Below are 16,219 nucleotides of genomic sequence, written 5' to 3' on the forward strand. Positions count from 1 at the left end.
AGAATGTGGCTTAGTGGTAGAGTGCTTGAAGCCCTTGGTTCAATTGTTCAGTACCACATAAACAGAAAAAGCAGGAAATGGCACTGTGGCTCAAATGGTAGAGTGCTAGCCCTGAGAAAAAAAGAAGAAGAAGAAGAAGAAGCTCAGGGCCAGTGCCCAGGCCTAGAGTTCAAGCCCCAGGACCAGCAAACAAACAAAAAAAAAAAAACTTAGAAGAACTCATGAGTAGCTCTTCATTCTCCCCCACAGGCCACAGACTATGCAAATGTACACACACACATACACACACACACACACACACACACACACACACACACACACACACACACACACACACACACACACACCTACCTCTACCTCAATAAGCAATTCTTAAATTTCTTGTATCCAAAGCCAAGTGACAGGGGTCTGAGGGGCTAGAGTTCAATCTTGCAAGTGTCAGTATATGCAGTATACCTGCCCCAGAATCTTGGTGGCTCTGACCCCATACTTGTACCTCTAGCTTACTAAGAACTGTTAACACCTGCTATAAAATGCATTTGTGTGTTCTGTAAACTGAAGCTGGGCACCAAGTATCATCTTCTCCCTTACTACGGAAGAAAATAATTTAATATCCACCATCCCTCATGCTCCTACTTATGAATTTCAGCTCCCTGTCTCAGGATTCCTTCTTGCTTCCCCTGACCCCCAGCTCAACTTGAGACTCATGAAAATGTTTGATGAGCACCAACCAAATTTTTGATGCAGCAGGAAAGAATCTGCTGTCCTCATGTCCTCATTGTGCCAAAATTGGTGAGGCAAAGTGGTTCGTTTAGTCTAAGATCTCTTATAAATTTGTGTGTGCATGCGTGCAGCATGTGCGCATGCCTAGGTATATGTGCTGGTTCTGGGGCTTAAACTCACTCTCCTTGGCTGGTGGTCTACCACTTGAGCCATACACTCACTTCTGACTTTTTGATGGTTAATTAGAGGTAAGAGTCTCACAGATTTTTCTGCCTGGGCTGGCTTCAAGCCTTGATTCTCAGATCTCAGGCTCCAAGTAGCTAGGATGACAAGTGGGAGCCACAGGGGCCTGGCATTCTATAACCTTTAACTAAAAATTTATCCTATCTGCAGGATATTCCTCTTGTTAACTCTTCAACTTAGCTTTGCACAATCCATGGATTCCTTAAAAGATGCCAGGAAATTGAGGTTGGGGGAAAAAAATCAGCTCATGTTCTGCATACCCCGTGGGGAGGGCTGTGTTGAAATTCAACATCATTATAAAGTGCTCAATAAGTGACAGCCAGGCACCCCCTCCAAGTCGCTGACCCATCCCTCCCAGCTTCAGGAAATGAGCTGCTCTCACCTGGGTTTGGGTGGAAGACAGGCTGGAGAGACCCTTGGTCTAGGAGGATGTAATGAGACACTTGCCCTTGGCAAGCAGGACCTCAGACCTTGCAGGCCTGTGAGTCACAGGCAATGAGTCACCTATACTGGGTAGGGGATGGGGGAACAGTCCTCAGGAGAAGCCAGAAGACTGTAGGAAAGTTTGGTTTTCTCATCTCCCTCTGGGAATGTGTGCTGGTGTACTCATGTGTGCTTGGGTCCCCACAGCTGTGCTCATGGGCAGCACACATCTGGGAGATTACATGGGTGGTGATTGTAACCCTCCTTCAGTGACTAGCTTGTTTCACAAAGATGCAAGTCAGACAGAAATCTGCTTCAGGCTGGAGCAGCTGCAATGGGGACTGGGGCCTGTCTGCCCAATAGCCCATTTCACACAGTTCCCTGGGAACCACCCTCCATCAATTCACCAAGTCTCTTGGTCACAGCCACAGGGCCTTGGGTCTTTGTCCATCCAATATGCTCAGTCCCTCACCCAGACAGGGCCCATAGTGCAGTGAAAGAGGCATAGAAAAGAGGAAATGGGAGTCAAATCCCAGTCTCCACCCACTGCCCTTCTGATCAGAGGCCATGTGAAATGGGGAGTCTGGAAGATCAGATCCCCCTCCCTCTGTGGGAGGTAGACTATGAGGGAGCCTGGAAGGAGCTGCCTCCTCTGTCCATGCTCCCACTTCAAGTCCAGCATAGGGGTCACCTCCTCAGAGAGGACTGTATTTGCTCCCTCAAACAGGGCATCTCCTCCCACTCTGCGTCTCCTTTTCTTACTAGTCTATATAGACATTGGTTTGCTACTTCCCTCCCCTTGCCTTCAACTCCAAAGTTGAACTGAACACCATCAGGACAAGAACTATGAGCTTTGTCCCACTATACATGACACTGCATAGTATGATATATTACTCACTGAGTCCAGATGGCTGAGTCTAGTAGCCAGGGAGGACCTGGCCCCTTGTGCTCCTTGTACAGTTGAAGAGAAAAAGGCAAGTTTGGCCTGTCAATGGTGGCTCACGCCTATTCAGGAAGCTGAGATCTGAGGATCATGGTTCCAAGCCAGTCCAGGCAAGAAAGCCTATGAGGTCTTATGTCCAGTTAACCATCAGAAAACTGGAAGTGAGCTCAAACTGGTAGAGTGCTAGCCTTGAGCACAAAATCTCAAGGACAACATGCAGGCCCTGAGTCCAAGCCCCATGACAGAAACGAAGAAAAAAAAAAGTTGTTTGCTCTTTATCCCCTATCTCTGTGGAAGCCTGAATTATCCTCAGCTTGTATAGGTGAGAAAACAGATCTTCTTCACATTACCTCTCTATCCTGGGGAAATTGAAGCAGGAAGCATCTGTGTTCTGCCCTCAATAATGGAGCGGCATTTTGAGGGGCATCACTACTGCAAGCAGGAGGACTGGCTGAGTTGGTTAAGATGTGTGCCTGAAGTTCCTGAAGCTGACTTCAGGGGGCGCATCATAAGAATCAAAGTTGTGGACTGGAGAGGTGACTCAGTGGTGGAGTGCTTGCCTTGCATGTATGAGGCCCTGGGTTCGATTCCTCAGCACCACATAAGCAGAAAGAGCCAGAAGTGGTGCTGTTGCTCAAGTGGTAGAGCACTAGCCTTGAGCCTTGAGCTGAGGAACAGTGCCCAGACTCAGAGTTCAGGCCCCACAACTGACAAAAAAATATCAAAATTGTCTTAAACTAGAGATGAAAGACTCAGAAACTTTCCAGGACATTTTCTGTACAATTGTGGATATACATGATTTTTTTACAACCATGAAGTTGCCCTGTACATTCCCTGGTTTGGAATGTGTGGTTTTCATTCAACAATCTATTACAAATCCTTTTATGTTAATAAACCTACATATCCCTTCGTGATTCATGCTGGTTCCTAATATACCAACATTCATTCCTGGTTGTGTCTGAGGTCCAGCTGATGGATGCCCTGTCATCTTCACAATGAAAGTGACACTCTGAATGACTGCTTCTGGGCATGGGTCTGGGTTGTTCACCCCCACCAACAAGTTGCTTTCAGTAGCATTGCTGGACTAAAGAATGGCAGCAGTTGTTGTTTTATGTTGGTTTGTTTTGTGGTGGTCCTGGGACTTTAAGTCAGGGCTCGGGTACTGTCTCTGAGCTCCTTTGCTCAAGCCTGTCACTCTACCACTTGAGTATAGCTTCACTTCCAGCTTTTTTGGTGTTTAATTGGAGATAAGAGTCTCACAGATTTCCCTGCCTGGGACTGGCTTTGAACTCTGATCCTCAGATCTCAGCCTCCTGAGTAGGTAGGATTATAGGTGTGAGTCACCAGCACCCAGTGTGTTGTTGTTGTTCTGAAGTGTTTTTTGGTACATTATTTGTCGCTTTTCTCCAGGAAGGAATTGGGCCAATGAACTCCTTCTCTCCAGTAGCCTAAGGAAGCACATGTTCCCCATACCTTCACCTGCATCAGCTTCTATAATCCCGCAAATGGTTTTCAAAGAGTCAGCTCACCGGTCATAATAACAAAAAAAAAAAAATGTTTTCTCTGCTGCTTAAAATATGGCTTTCCAGAAGACAAAACTAGTGAGGAAGTAATCACTGAACAGCTTCTATCACGCAAACACATACTCTCTCTCAATCTGATGAGAACGATGGTTCTCATCTTACTGGTGACGCAAGGAAACATTCAGAGAAGTTGCGTGCCTTGTCTATGGTCACAGAGTGGGAAGTGACACAGACTCACGTTCTGACCCTCGGTCTGAGGTCAGGGCCCACAGCTTCCCTTCAGATGGTTTCTGGAGACACGTCTTCCAGACTTTTCCCCTCTAAGTCCTCACCTTAGCCACAAGAAGCCCCTTATGATGGTCCACCCTGGGCTTGCACAGGCTCTGTGAAATGGGACTGGCAAGGATTGTTTTCTTTCCTATCTGTATTTCCTACAACAACATGATTTTACTTATGTAGAAAAGTAAAGATGTGTGTTTTTTTTTTTTTTAATTTAAAAAACTCCTCATTGCCCCAGTAATCTTGGAGGAAAAAGAAAAGACCTTGAGAGAGTTTCCCAAAGAGCCCAAGTGAACACACTGTGACAAGCTGGGGGCAGCTGCAGGCAGAAAGGAGCACAGTCCTTGGACACTACAGCCTTCCAAAGCCTCCAGAGGACCCTGGGCCAAGCCAGTCCAAGACATATCTCCACTGGCCTTTGAAGTGGTCCCAGAGCTACTGCTGGGATCTTCTACCCCAGACACCCATCTTCCCCTGACTCAGGCTGGCTGTGTCCAGCACAGACCATCCATCAGGAAACAGCTGAAAGCTAGCAGTGACTATAGCTAAATGGCCAGGCCTTCCAAAATAAGCAGAAGGATGCTGAAGAAGCCAAGACAGCCAACAGCAGTGAGGGATTAAGTGAGGGCAGCAAAGTAGAAGCAGAGCCTGGGAGTGTGTTGCTTAGGGAACCAGGGCAGCAGCAGAGACTGGACTAGAAGTCTCTCAGCAAAAGAGAATGAAGGGAAGAAAGAGATTTTTTTCCACCATATATATATATATATCCACACATACAGTACACATTTTCTTTCAGGGAACTTCTGTGATGTATATAAAGTTTGAGGAAAGGTAGATTATTGAATAGGTAGATTGATGGAAGGATGGATAGATAAATAAGTGGATAGATAAGTGGACAGATATGATAGATTGGTGGAAGGATGGATGGATGGATGGATGGATGGATGGGATAGATTGATAAAGGGATAGTGGATGGGTAAAAGGATTAGTAGATAAATAAGCAGATAGATGAACAAATAGATAATTTGGTAAGTGGGTGTATGGATTGATGGACAGATGTATGGATGAATAGTAAATGAGCTTTGGTTTTTTTAGGTCAATAATACAAAGGTGTATCAAGAATCATAAATTTGGGGGGTGGGGGGGAGGCTGGGAAGGGATATGAAGGGTAAACAAAGGAGGAGGCTGCAATGCTTGATAAGAAATGTACGCATTATCCTGCCCATGTAATTATAACTCCTCTGTACAGTATATTCACAAAAAATTAAATTAAAAAAATCATAAATTTAGCCAGGCACCAGTGACTTACGCCTGTAATCCTAGCTACTCAGGAGGCTGAGTTCTAAGAATCATAGTTCAAAGCCAGCCCAGGCAGAAAAGTCCATGAGACTCTTGTTTCCAATAAACTATTCAGAAAAAGCAAGAAGTAGCACTGTGGCTCAAGTTGTAGAGCACTATCCTTGAGCACAAAGATCAAGGACAGTGCCCAGGTCCTGATTTCAAGCTGCTTGAGTCCTTAACCTCATTCTTGTTAACTTGTTCCAAAAAGTTATTCTGAGGAAGAGAATTGTTCTGCAGTAGTTTCAAAAGAAGCTATGGCAGAGTGACTTAAATGAGCCATGGCTGAGCTGCTGAGTAAATTAGGGTGACATGTTATATTATATGCTATTCAGATTATGACCAGCGTAACAGCATATAAAAAGAAACCACATTTCTGAAATGTTAAGAAATGAACTTAAAACTCGGAGAGCTATGTTAAGAATTTGGTGGAGCCAAGCATGGTGTTTCATACCGTAGTCTCAGCACTCAGGAGTCTGAAACAGGATGATCTTGAGGTTAATCCCAGCCTAGGCTACATAGAGAGATCATGTCTAAAAAGAAAAGCAAAAGAAAAAAGCTGAGCACCGATGGTTCATAATTGTTATCCTAGCTACTCAGGAGGCTAAGATCTGAGAATCACTGTTCAAAGCCAGTCTGGGCAGTAAAGTCTATGTGACTCTTATTTCCAATTAAACATCAAAAAGCCAAAAATAGCCCGGGTGCCTGTGGCTCATGCCTGTAATCTTAGCTACTCAGGAGGCTGAGATCTGAGGATCACAGTTCAAAGCCAGCCCAGGCAGGAAAGTCCATTAGACTCTTCCAATTAACCACCAAAAAACCGGAAGTGGTTCAAGGTGGTAGAGCACTAGCCTTGAGCAAAAGAGCTCAGGGACAGCACCAATGCCCTGAGTTCAAGCCCCACAACCAAAAAAAAAAAAAGGAAAAAAAAGCCAGAAATAGTGGCTAACCTTGGGCAAAAAAAGCTCAGAGATAGTACCGAGACTCAAGCCACAGGACTGGCGCACGCACACGCGCGCACACACACACATACACACACACACACACACACACACACACACACATCATGTAGAAATGTATAAAGGTGCTTTCACAGAGGAACACTACAGCTTGAATATTAGGAGATTCACATTTTAAGTCTATGTGTATCCCAAATTATCTTAATATCAACTTCACTTTCAACCTCCCTAATATAATCAATCCCCAACTCCTGTCTGAAAGCATTAGGTTAATTCTTCTGAACAAGGATGTTTAAGTTGTATGCTAGTCGAAATTATGTAGCCTATGGGTCGAAATTAAAAAGTCAAATAAATAAAAAGGAATATATTAGAACTTCCATTCCAAAAATTTCAAATTAAAAGAGAATAATATTCACATTATCTCCTATATGTTAGGTTGACTAAACAACACAAAATAAAAGCATGCACAGAATATCTTCAAGGGCTAATTAAATTAAATTGAACCCCGATGTGGGCTGCTGACCTCGGCTGCTTATCTTGGTTAGCTACAGCTCAGATGTAGACATGGCCCATGGGGCTGGAATGGACCATCTGGAGAGAGAAGGCTCTGCCACCCACAGCGCTCTGGAAATGGAGCCATGAAGTCACTGAGCATCAAGTACCTTCCTGGTGCCAGCCCCTTGGTGATGGTAGCATAGTAGCAGGCACTTCCACAGCATCCATTGGGATGCTACTATCCATATTTTGCAGATGGGAACACTGAAGCCCAGAGGGTTAACTCAGCCCGAAGATCACAAAGCTGGCAACAGGAAGAGCTAGGAGGAGGAAACCTGTGTCTCATACAATCTTTACCCTTGCAGGAACTGCCTCATGCTCTTTCCCTGACATGACTTCTTCAGTGTCAGGAGGTCACCAGCTTGTAGGAACAGTCACACAATCATAGCACAGGCCTCTCTGCTTCCACTCTAGCCAGGGATCTTTCCAGAGGGAAAAATTTGCATATTCATTGGAGGTGACCAATTATTCAGCAGTAGGGACATTGCTATACTGGAGCAGCAGATCCAGCTCAGACAAACACCAGGTCCTTGTGCATTGTACTTGCTTTCCTAAGTAATCTTGCTTCCCCTAAACTCAGCACTGAGTCTTGAGCTCTGTACCCTGAGTCAGAGAGCAAGTCTCCCCACAACAGTTCTACCCTTCAAGATTCTGCTCTGAGGCTGGGAAGGTGGCTCAGTGGTAGAACGTTTGCCTTGCCTGCTTAAGGCCCTGGGTTCGATTCCTCAGCACCACATAAGCAAAAAGAAAAAAGCCGGAACTGGCACTGTGGCTCAAGTGGTAGAGTGCTAGCCTTGAGCTGAAGAGCTGAGGGACAGCGCCCAGGCCCAGAGTTCAGGCCCACGACTGGACCCAAAAGAAAAAAGAAAAAAAAAGATTCTGCTCTGTAGAGCACCCTCCAGGGGGTGCCTTTGTCATGGCTTAGGTTCTGAGCCCAGATAAAGGGTTGGAAAAGATGGACTAGTCTATGATCTAGACAAACAGCTTGTCTTCTCTGGTCTGTGTTTCATCTTGGGAGGGAAGACGCAATGTTGGTCTGTGTGTTGATGGAATAGATAAGGGTTTCTGGGCAGGTAAAGGAAACAAACCTGAAATCCTATAACAGCTGTCATGTCAGGGCTGTAACTCACAGCTGTTGGCAATTCAGCTCTCAAGTATGTACTCAGCTCCGGCTGCAGATACAATTGTGCGTGTGCAAGAGACTGAGCCCCCTCCACCACCACCCCTCCCTGGGGAAAGCAGGAAGCAATAGAATGGGATACAGCTGTCAGGTGACCCAAATGAATGATCTGCATGACATACCTGCCATTTCTTACCTTGTGATAACCTCAGATGGAAATATTTTTACAACTGGGAGGCAGATGACCACTCCAAGCCATTCCCCTTAGCTGGGAACAATGAGGGCGAGCAGAGGGCCAAGTCTGGGAGGAGGTACACACCAGGATTTCAGGGCTACCTGATTCACCTGTCCTAGATGGCCATCTTATCGCCTTTTTTTACTCATTGACCAAGAATATGACCTAAATCCCTTGGCAATAGCAACTAAGCACCCAGGAAATGGTTAATGGCTGTATACCACAGCTAAAAGCCTCAATTACCCTTCATGATAGGCACATGGGACATTTTTCTGAAGAAATTTTTGCCTCATAAATTGTGGGAAAATCAGCTGACACTGGCTGGGAGAGCATGGTTACATGGTTCGCAGCTGGCAGCAGCCTTCTTCCGCAGCCCTAGGGGTCAGCCTAGCTCACACCTGCCCATGACATCCTGTGGAAAGAGCTCTGGGGTTGTTCAGACTAGGAAAGGCCAGTGTTCAGAGAAATGCAGATTCTCACCTTTGTGGCTCCTTAGGAACAAAAAGGGACAGGGAAATTGAGAAACCTTAGAAGGTGCTATGGCCTAGCCTTCCTCAGAGATTTAGAGGTGATTGGTTTGGGTAAAGCCGGAGATCTGAAAGTTCCCCAGATGCTTTCCACTTAAAGTTAAGACTGCAAGCTAAAGACACCTGGACCTGCCCAATCAATCAGTCAACAAGCACTTACAAGTGCCAACTGGTGAGGGGCAACCAGAAATAGAATAGTTTCTGCCCAAGAGCTCATTTATATGAAGCTCATATAAAGGTGGCTCATTTATGTGAATACAATTGCATTCATTCACACACACACATACACACACATTCACACACACAGTGTAGACACAAGAGAACCCAAGAGGAAAGGCATGGTGTGGCTCCTTGGGGAGCAGCAGCCTTACCCGATCCACTTCCAGAGGTTCTAGGTGACATCCAAGAGAAACCTTGGGGAACTTGTTTTCTGCTTATTGCCTTCAGCATGGCTCAGTTGAGGCTGTATCCTGGGGCCAACAAACCAACTAAACTTGACCTTGTTACACTTGCTCATTTCTTACTCATCGGTTCACTTGTGGAGTCCTCACTACTTCTGATTTTCTCTTTATTTCTTCTCTTTTTTTTTCTTCAAGTACTAGGGATTGAACCCAGGGTCTCTTGCTTGGTAGGCAAGTACTCTAAGAACCGAGACAAAGCTCAAGTCTCTTTTTTTTTTTTCTTTTTGTTTTTCATATAGGGGCCCAAGCGTTTGGCCCAGGGCAAAAAAAAAAAATTGACCCCAATCCTCCTACCTCTGCTTCCTGAATAGCAAGGATAATGGGTAAATACCACCATATCTTGGATGGTTGAAATGGGGATTTTAAAACATTTGCCCAGGCTGGCCTTGAAATGTGATCTTCCTGTCTCCACTTCCCGAATAGCTGGGACCCCAATTTTCTTTACAGAAATTGAATTTGTTCAGGGATCTCTCACTGTTACACACACCTATTGCCACTTAATGCTGTCATCACGCATGCACACATGTGTGCTCTGGGTCTTCCTTTTCTGACATCCCAAGGTATCAGATCCAGCCAAAGGGCTCCCTTCATTCCATTCATTACTGTAGGTAGGCCACCTCTGGCATTGTGATTGAACTGCAGGGCAGTTCTGCTCCTAGGAATTGGGGATATGGAAGTAAAGCAGGCTTCTCCTGTATCCTCAAGGACACAAGGATTCTCTCATCACTCAGCTAGGTGAGTCAGATCACTGATGAGCTGACTTCAAAGGGAACCTAGGAACTGTGATGAAAAAACAAGTCTTGTTCAAGTGCAAATCAAAGCCACATTCTCCATCCAGGGTCAATGTCTTCCCTTTCCTCCCAGCCAGATCAGGCCTGAGTGGGCACAAACTACATATGTTCACTGGGTCTTCAAGTATGTCTATTGTTCAACAGAATTTTGGAAGATTCAGTATATTCTTTAGAGACGTCTTTGGCTCCAGTGCCAACCTCCAGCTTTCTGGCCTTAATGTCTCCCCTAAAAGGGGCCTGACAGAGGAGTCCTGTTGAATGTTTGGTTGCTCAAGTGGAAGAACATAAGCGTTGAGTGAAAAAAGCCAAGAGTGCTGGGTGCCAGTGGTTCACGCCTGTAATCCAAGCTACTCAAGAGCCTGAGATCTGAAGATTGCAGTTCAAATCCACCCCAGGCAGGAAATTCTGTGAGACTCTCATCTTCAACTAACCACCAAAAAGCCAAAATTGGAACCATGGCTCCAGTGATAGAGTGCTAACCTTGAGCAAAAGAGGCTCAGGGACAGTACGCAGGCCCTAAGTTCAAGCCGTAGGACCAGCAAACAACTTGCCAAATGAGAGTGCTAAGCCATGAGTTCAGGCCCCACTACAAGAGGGGGAAAAAAAGATTATATTTACTATATTTCCTCACCTCTACTAGGGTTTCAGCTTTCTGAGCTTTTGCTGGGATCACACCTGAAGGAGTCCTGTTCCAAGGGAAAATTAGAGTGCAGGATCCTAAATCCACACTCTTACAGTTTGGCTTTCTTAGTGTTCCTGGCTTTACAAACTCAACATGTATCCTTGTGGCCTATATACACTCTGCTTGGCCTATATCTACTTCCCTACACTCCTGCAAACTCTGGGGTGGCTCTAATCCCCGAAGAACCACCCCCCACCTCCCACCCCTGCTAATGGAAGGCTGGAGAAAACCCTTTCTCACCTCAGGCTGGGCTTTGGGAAGGCATATGTATAGGAATAGAGAACACAAGGACACGGATGGATATGTGGCATGGATCCCTTCTCCAGGTCTAGGTCCTGAGGGCTTCACCAGCTCAGAGCTCAGGATCACAGCACCATTCCTTCCCCTGGCCTAGCTATGACTTCTGCATAGTCCAGTCCTGTGCTGTGCGGGCTTTTTCAGTGGCTGTGTGACATAAGAAGATACAGTGATAAACCTGCCATTCATTTTGCCCAAGCAAAGGATAGTGCAAGTGGGAGAGAAAGTTGGGGTGTGATTAGGTCCTGAATACAGGGAAGCATTGGATGTCGGCCAGCCTGCCTCTGGGCTCTGAAGGTTAAATGGCTTTGGCTTTCTATTGAAGTAAATGAAGCAGTCGACCCAACATAGAAGTGTTTTGTGTTCCTGCCAATTTCAGTGATCTAAACACAATTTACAGCACAGTCTCTCACCCAACCTGATTCTTCTAAAAATAGCACATGGGATGACTTTGAGAACTAGCTGAAGGTCCATTCTCACTAGCAACATTAATTGTATGCTTTATATATACTATTTGTAATTTTTTAATACCAATACTGCGGCTTGAACTCAGGGTCTGGGTGCTGTCGTTTAGCTTTTTCACTCAAGGTTGGCATTCTACCACTTGAGCCACACCTCCACTTCTGGCTTTTTGGTAGTAAACTGAAAATAAGAGTCTCATGGACTTTCCTGCCTGGGCTGCCTTTGAATCACGATCCTCAGATCTCAGCCTCCTGAGTGGCTAGGATTTAGGATTACTGGCGTAATATACCAGTGACCGGCTCCGCAGTATATATATGTATGTATGTATTATATATTATATATATATATGTTTGTAGTATATATATTATAGCTAGATGGCTCACATCTATAAGCCAGCTACTCAGGAGGCTGCGATCTGAAGATCATGATTTGAAGGCAGACCAGGCAGGAAAGTCTGTGAGACTTTTATCTCTAATAAACTACTCAGAAAAAGCCAGAAGTAGAGCTGTGGCTCAAATGGTAGAGCACTAGCCTTGAGCAAAGAAGCCCAGAGATAGCGCCCAGGCCCAGAGTTCAAGCCCCAGTACCAGCCCCCCCCAAAAAAAATCTTTTTGTTTCACTGGAAACTGAACCCAGGGCCTTGTGCATATGAAGTGAATGTTCTACTGATGAGATTCACCACCCCCATCAAAATTTTATTTTGAGACAGTATCTCACGATGTAGCTCAAGCTGGCTTTGAACTCCAAATATTTCTACAGCCTCGTAAATGCTGAGATTGCAGGTATGCACGCCATGCTTGGCTCAATCTTAATAGTTTTAGCTTAACATTTTTATAGTGGCAATTTGATGGATCCTTTGTACAGAGAACATTTTGAACAGCCCATCCTTTCTTGCCTCACAGCTCGCTATTGATTTCAGGCTACATGTCCCCTCTATCCACATATATATATTATAGTTTTTCTGCTATGTGTGTTGCAGATTTAGGAGTTCCTGGGGCATGACTAGCCAATTCCAAGATCTTTTTTCTTTCTCCAAAGTCTACCCTCATTCTTGGTAGAATGCCACGTCTGTGACAGGGACAGTGTGAGAAACAACACATAGTAAGCACTTGACAAATTTAGAAACTGAACTTTCCACGCAAGCAGGTAAAGATGATTTTTACTTGTGATCTAGGGCAGTCTACCTACCTAACCTTGCTCTTCCACCTTATGCTCAGCACAGCCTATCAGAGGGAAAAAAAACGAATAGTTATGAAATCCTTGGAAATACACTAGAGCTGTAGGGGGACAGATGGAAGGAGGAAATGAGCTTGGAGTTTCCAGGGGTGACAAAGAAATGTGGATTAAAAAAAAAATTTGACAACTTAAGTGGGATGGCTAGGAAAGGACATTCTGTGAGACACTGCTGCCATCTACTGGTCAGTTTGTAAATGACAAAAGTGGTAGTAAGTGCTAAGGAAGGGATTCTAATAGTCCCCTGAATGGTTAATAAAAAAAAATCTCACCTTCACAGTGGTACTCACTAGAACTGTTGAAAGTGAAACTATACAACTTGTGGGTGGGGACTGGAGGGAAGAAACTGGGAGAGAGTGAGGAAAGAGGAGACATTGTCCAAGAAGAAATGTACTCATTACCTGACTTATGTAACTATAAAATAATGTAAAAACAATTAAATCTCACTCTTTGGCATTCAAAGAGTTACAAGGATTGATATTGTGGACCCAGATCCTGCTGTGTACTGGGGAAGGGCATTGTCCAAGGAACAAGAGAAGACAGAGGGGTTCACTACCCCACGTCAGGGCTGCAGGTATAAGAGACAGGTAAACAAGTGGAACATAGCTACCTGGCCCTCCTGTGTTGTGTACCACTCACCATATACCTAGTAACTTAGGGTAAAGGCGGGGGAGGACCAAATATCTGCTTATTTTTATGAACCTCACATCTCTCAGCACACAGTTTATCGATGGATAGGTTCTTACTGTCCCTTACATACAAACAGCTCCAGATTTTTCTCCAGATCAAGTCAGCTTGACCTGGAGGCCTGTTGGATCTGTGTTCTTAGTAAAGTATCAACCACAGCCATTGCCCCTGCCCCCTGCCTCCGCCACATTCTCTTGGGTAGCCCTATGGGATTCCAGCTGCCTGGACAGGACCCACATCCTCTCATCCCTCCTGGAATACAAGATGTCCTTGAACTCTCCTCCTCTTCCCTGGACAGTGGGACCCTTTCCTCTTAGCAGGTGTGGCTTTCATGTCCTTGGCCCAACCTCCCAGTGCTATGGAAAGATGTTTAAGTGCCCAAGGTTGATTTTGTATGAAAACCCTGCATTCAAGACTTGCTCTTTCGATGGACAGAAAAAGAGCTTCTGACCACATTTCCAGGGCACATAAACCTAGCCACTGGCCTGGTGGAGCCATTGGTCACATGTAGTTCTGGCTTTTGTTTTTTTGTTTCTTTTCCCCATAGATCCTCAGCCCCACTTCCCTCTACTTGGTTTTCAAAGCCAAGACCTCCCCTGGTTCAACTCCTTCAGGGCAGATTTGGTGTTCTGAGAAGCTGGGATGCAACAGTCAGAGCAATGGGTGAGCTCCCCCTTTTACATGGCTTCCAAGAAAACTCCTGCCATGGGCTCCCCATTTCATGTCCACCTGCCTTGGCGTATGAGCATAGGGTGGCTCAGTTTTTGAGGGCAAAAGAACTTGCCTCCCTTCGATGCCTCACTGTCCCCCCTCACGGCTGGGAATATTGAAGATGGGGGAGGGAGTTGTTGCTCTTGAGGGATTTCTACAACTTGAGATACAGATGTCCTTACTTTGTCATCTTGTTTTTGTCATTGTCTTGAAAAAAAATCCATCTTAAACCTGTCCACAACGCCACTGGGGAATAGCGGTCACTGAAAATTCAAAACAAATACAAAAAAGCAAATGTGGAAGCAGCTATCACGAATGGTCTCCGGCTCCATGGTCCCACACATTCTCTGGCACCCCACCTTCTCCTTTTTTCTAGATCTTTCTAATGAGAGGACAAAGGTGCTACTGCTGCTGGTGGCCTAGGGCGTTCTGTGTACTAAAGGCACTGTGGGAGGGTCTGTTTCCCCATCTTCAAAAGGGTTAGCTGTTGGAGCTGGAAATGTGGCTCAGTGGTAGAGTGCTTGCCTCATATGCATGAGGCCCTGGGTTCAATTCCTCAGCACCACATAAACAGAAAAAGCTGGAAGTGGTGCTGTGGCTCAAGTGGTAGAGTACTAGCCTTGAGCTGAAGAGCTCAGGGACAGTGCCCAGGCCCAGGGTTCAAGCCTCATGACCAACAACAACAACAACAAAAAAAAGAGGATTAGTTGAAGATGGCCCAGGGAAGCTACCTGTCCTGTCAGGGGACAAATGAATAGAGATAGGGTCTCCTTTGGTCAGATTTATCTATCAATACTATCTTTCCTGACTGCACCTGACAGGACCTTGAGCTTCTCCCCAGAGCACTCACTGGCTCCAACCCTCTTTTTTTTTTTTTCTTTGGGTCCAGTTGTGGGGCCTGAACTCTGGGCCTGGGCGCTGTCCCTCAGCTCTTCAGCTCAAGGCTAGAGCTCTACCACTTGAGCCACAGTGCACTTCTGGCTTTTTTCTTTCTTTGCTTATACGGTGCTGAGGAATCGGACCCAGGGCTTCATGCACGCAAGGCAAGCACTCTAACACTAAGCCACCTTCCCAGTCCCTCTCCCACCCTCTTTATATGGAAGAATTTATGGAGGAGACCCTTCAATTCTTTAATTCTCCCAAGAGAAGCCATAACAGTCTGCATTTCCTCTCTTCAGTGAAAAAGCAGCTCTCCTCTGGTAACTGGGACACAGGTAACTAAGCAGTTAGCACCTGCTCCATACAACCCTGCACCAGGTGCACCTTGTTATTAGTGATTTTCTTTTAGGTGAGAAATTAAAGTTTAGGGACTTCACAGGCAAGGAGCAGAAAGTCCAGGATTTCCAGGCAGGCAGGCCAGAGTCCAGAGCTCATGCTCCTTAGTAACATCAGGTTTCCCATCCCCCCTTTGGGCACAGTATCTCCTTGTAAAAGATAAGCCCACTGAATGCACATTCATTGAAGCAGGTGGTGAGGCTGGAGCCCTGCACCACTGCACAGGCAATGGAGGGTATGTGCTGTGTGCAGGGAGACAAACTGTGCTTATGTCTGACCCCTCTCCCAGCAGGGGAATTTTCATGAGGAAGGGCAGGCTCACAGGACAGCCAGCTAGGAAGAAAGGGGTTCTATCTTGCCTGTTTTAATGGGGATGATTCTATCCTGAGAAACTTGTTTCTCTTCTCTCAGCTACCTCCCTCACTCCCATCCCACATGGGAAGATCTGGAAATAGGAAGGACCAGTACAAAGTTCAAGGACCTTGGGAGAATAAAAAACAAAAAACCAACAAACCAAAAGGCAACCCAAATTTCCTTTTCAACAGGCAAAACGAAGTGTCATTCCAAGAATGGCAGGGAGACTGTGCTTTTGTGCTTGGGCCTGAGATGTTTCCAATCATGCTATCTACTTGAATTTTCTGGCAAAGAAAGTTACCAGACTCAAAGGAAAAACACTCTGTATTCTCCCAGACGAGAGAATGCTGTCATACTCTAAATTTGGCTGGAAAAGAGAGATTCAAAAATGATTTCACTCA

This window comes from Dipodomys merriami, unplaced genomic scaffold (assembly GCF_024711535.1).
Source record: "Dipodomys merriami isolate MVZ:Mamm:240054 unplaced genomic scaffold, mDipMer1.0.p SCAF_17, whole genome shotgun sequence".
Taxonomy (NCBI): domain Eukaryota; kingdom Metazoa; phylum Chordata; class Mammalia; order Rodentia; family Heteromyidae; genus Dipodomys; species Dipodomys merriami.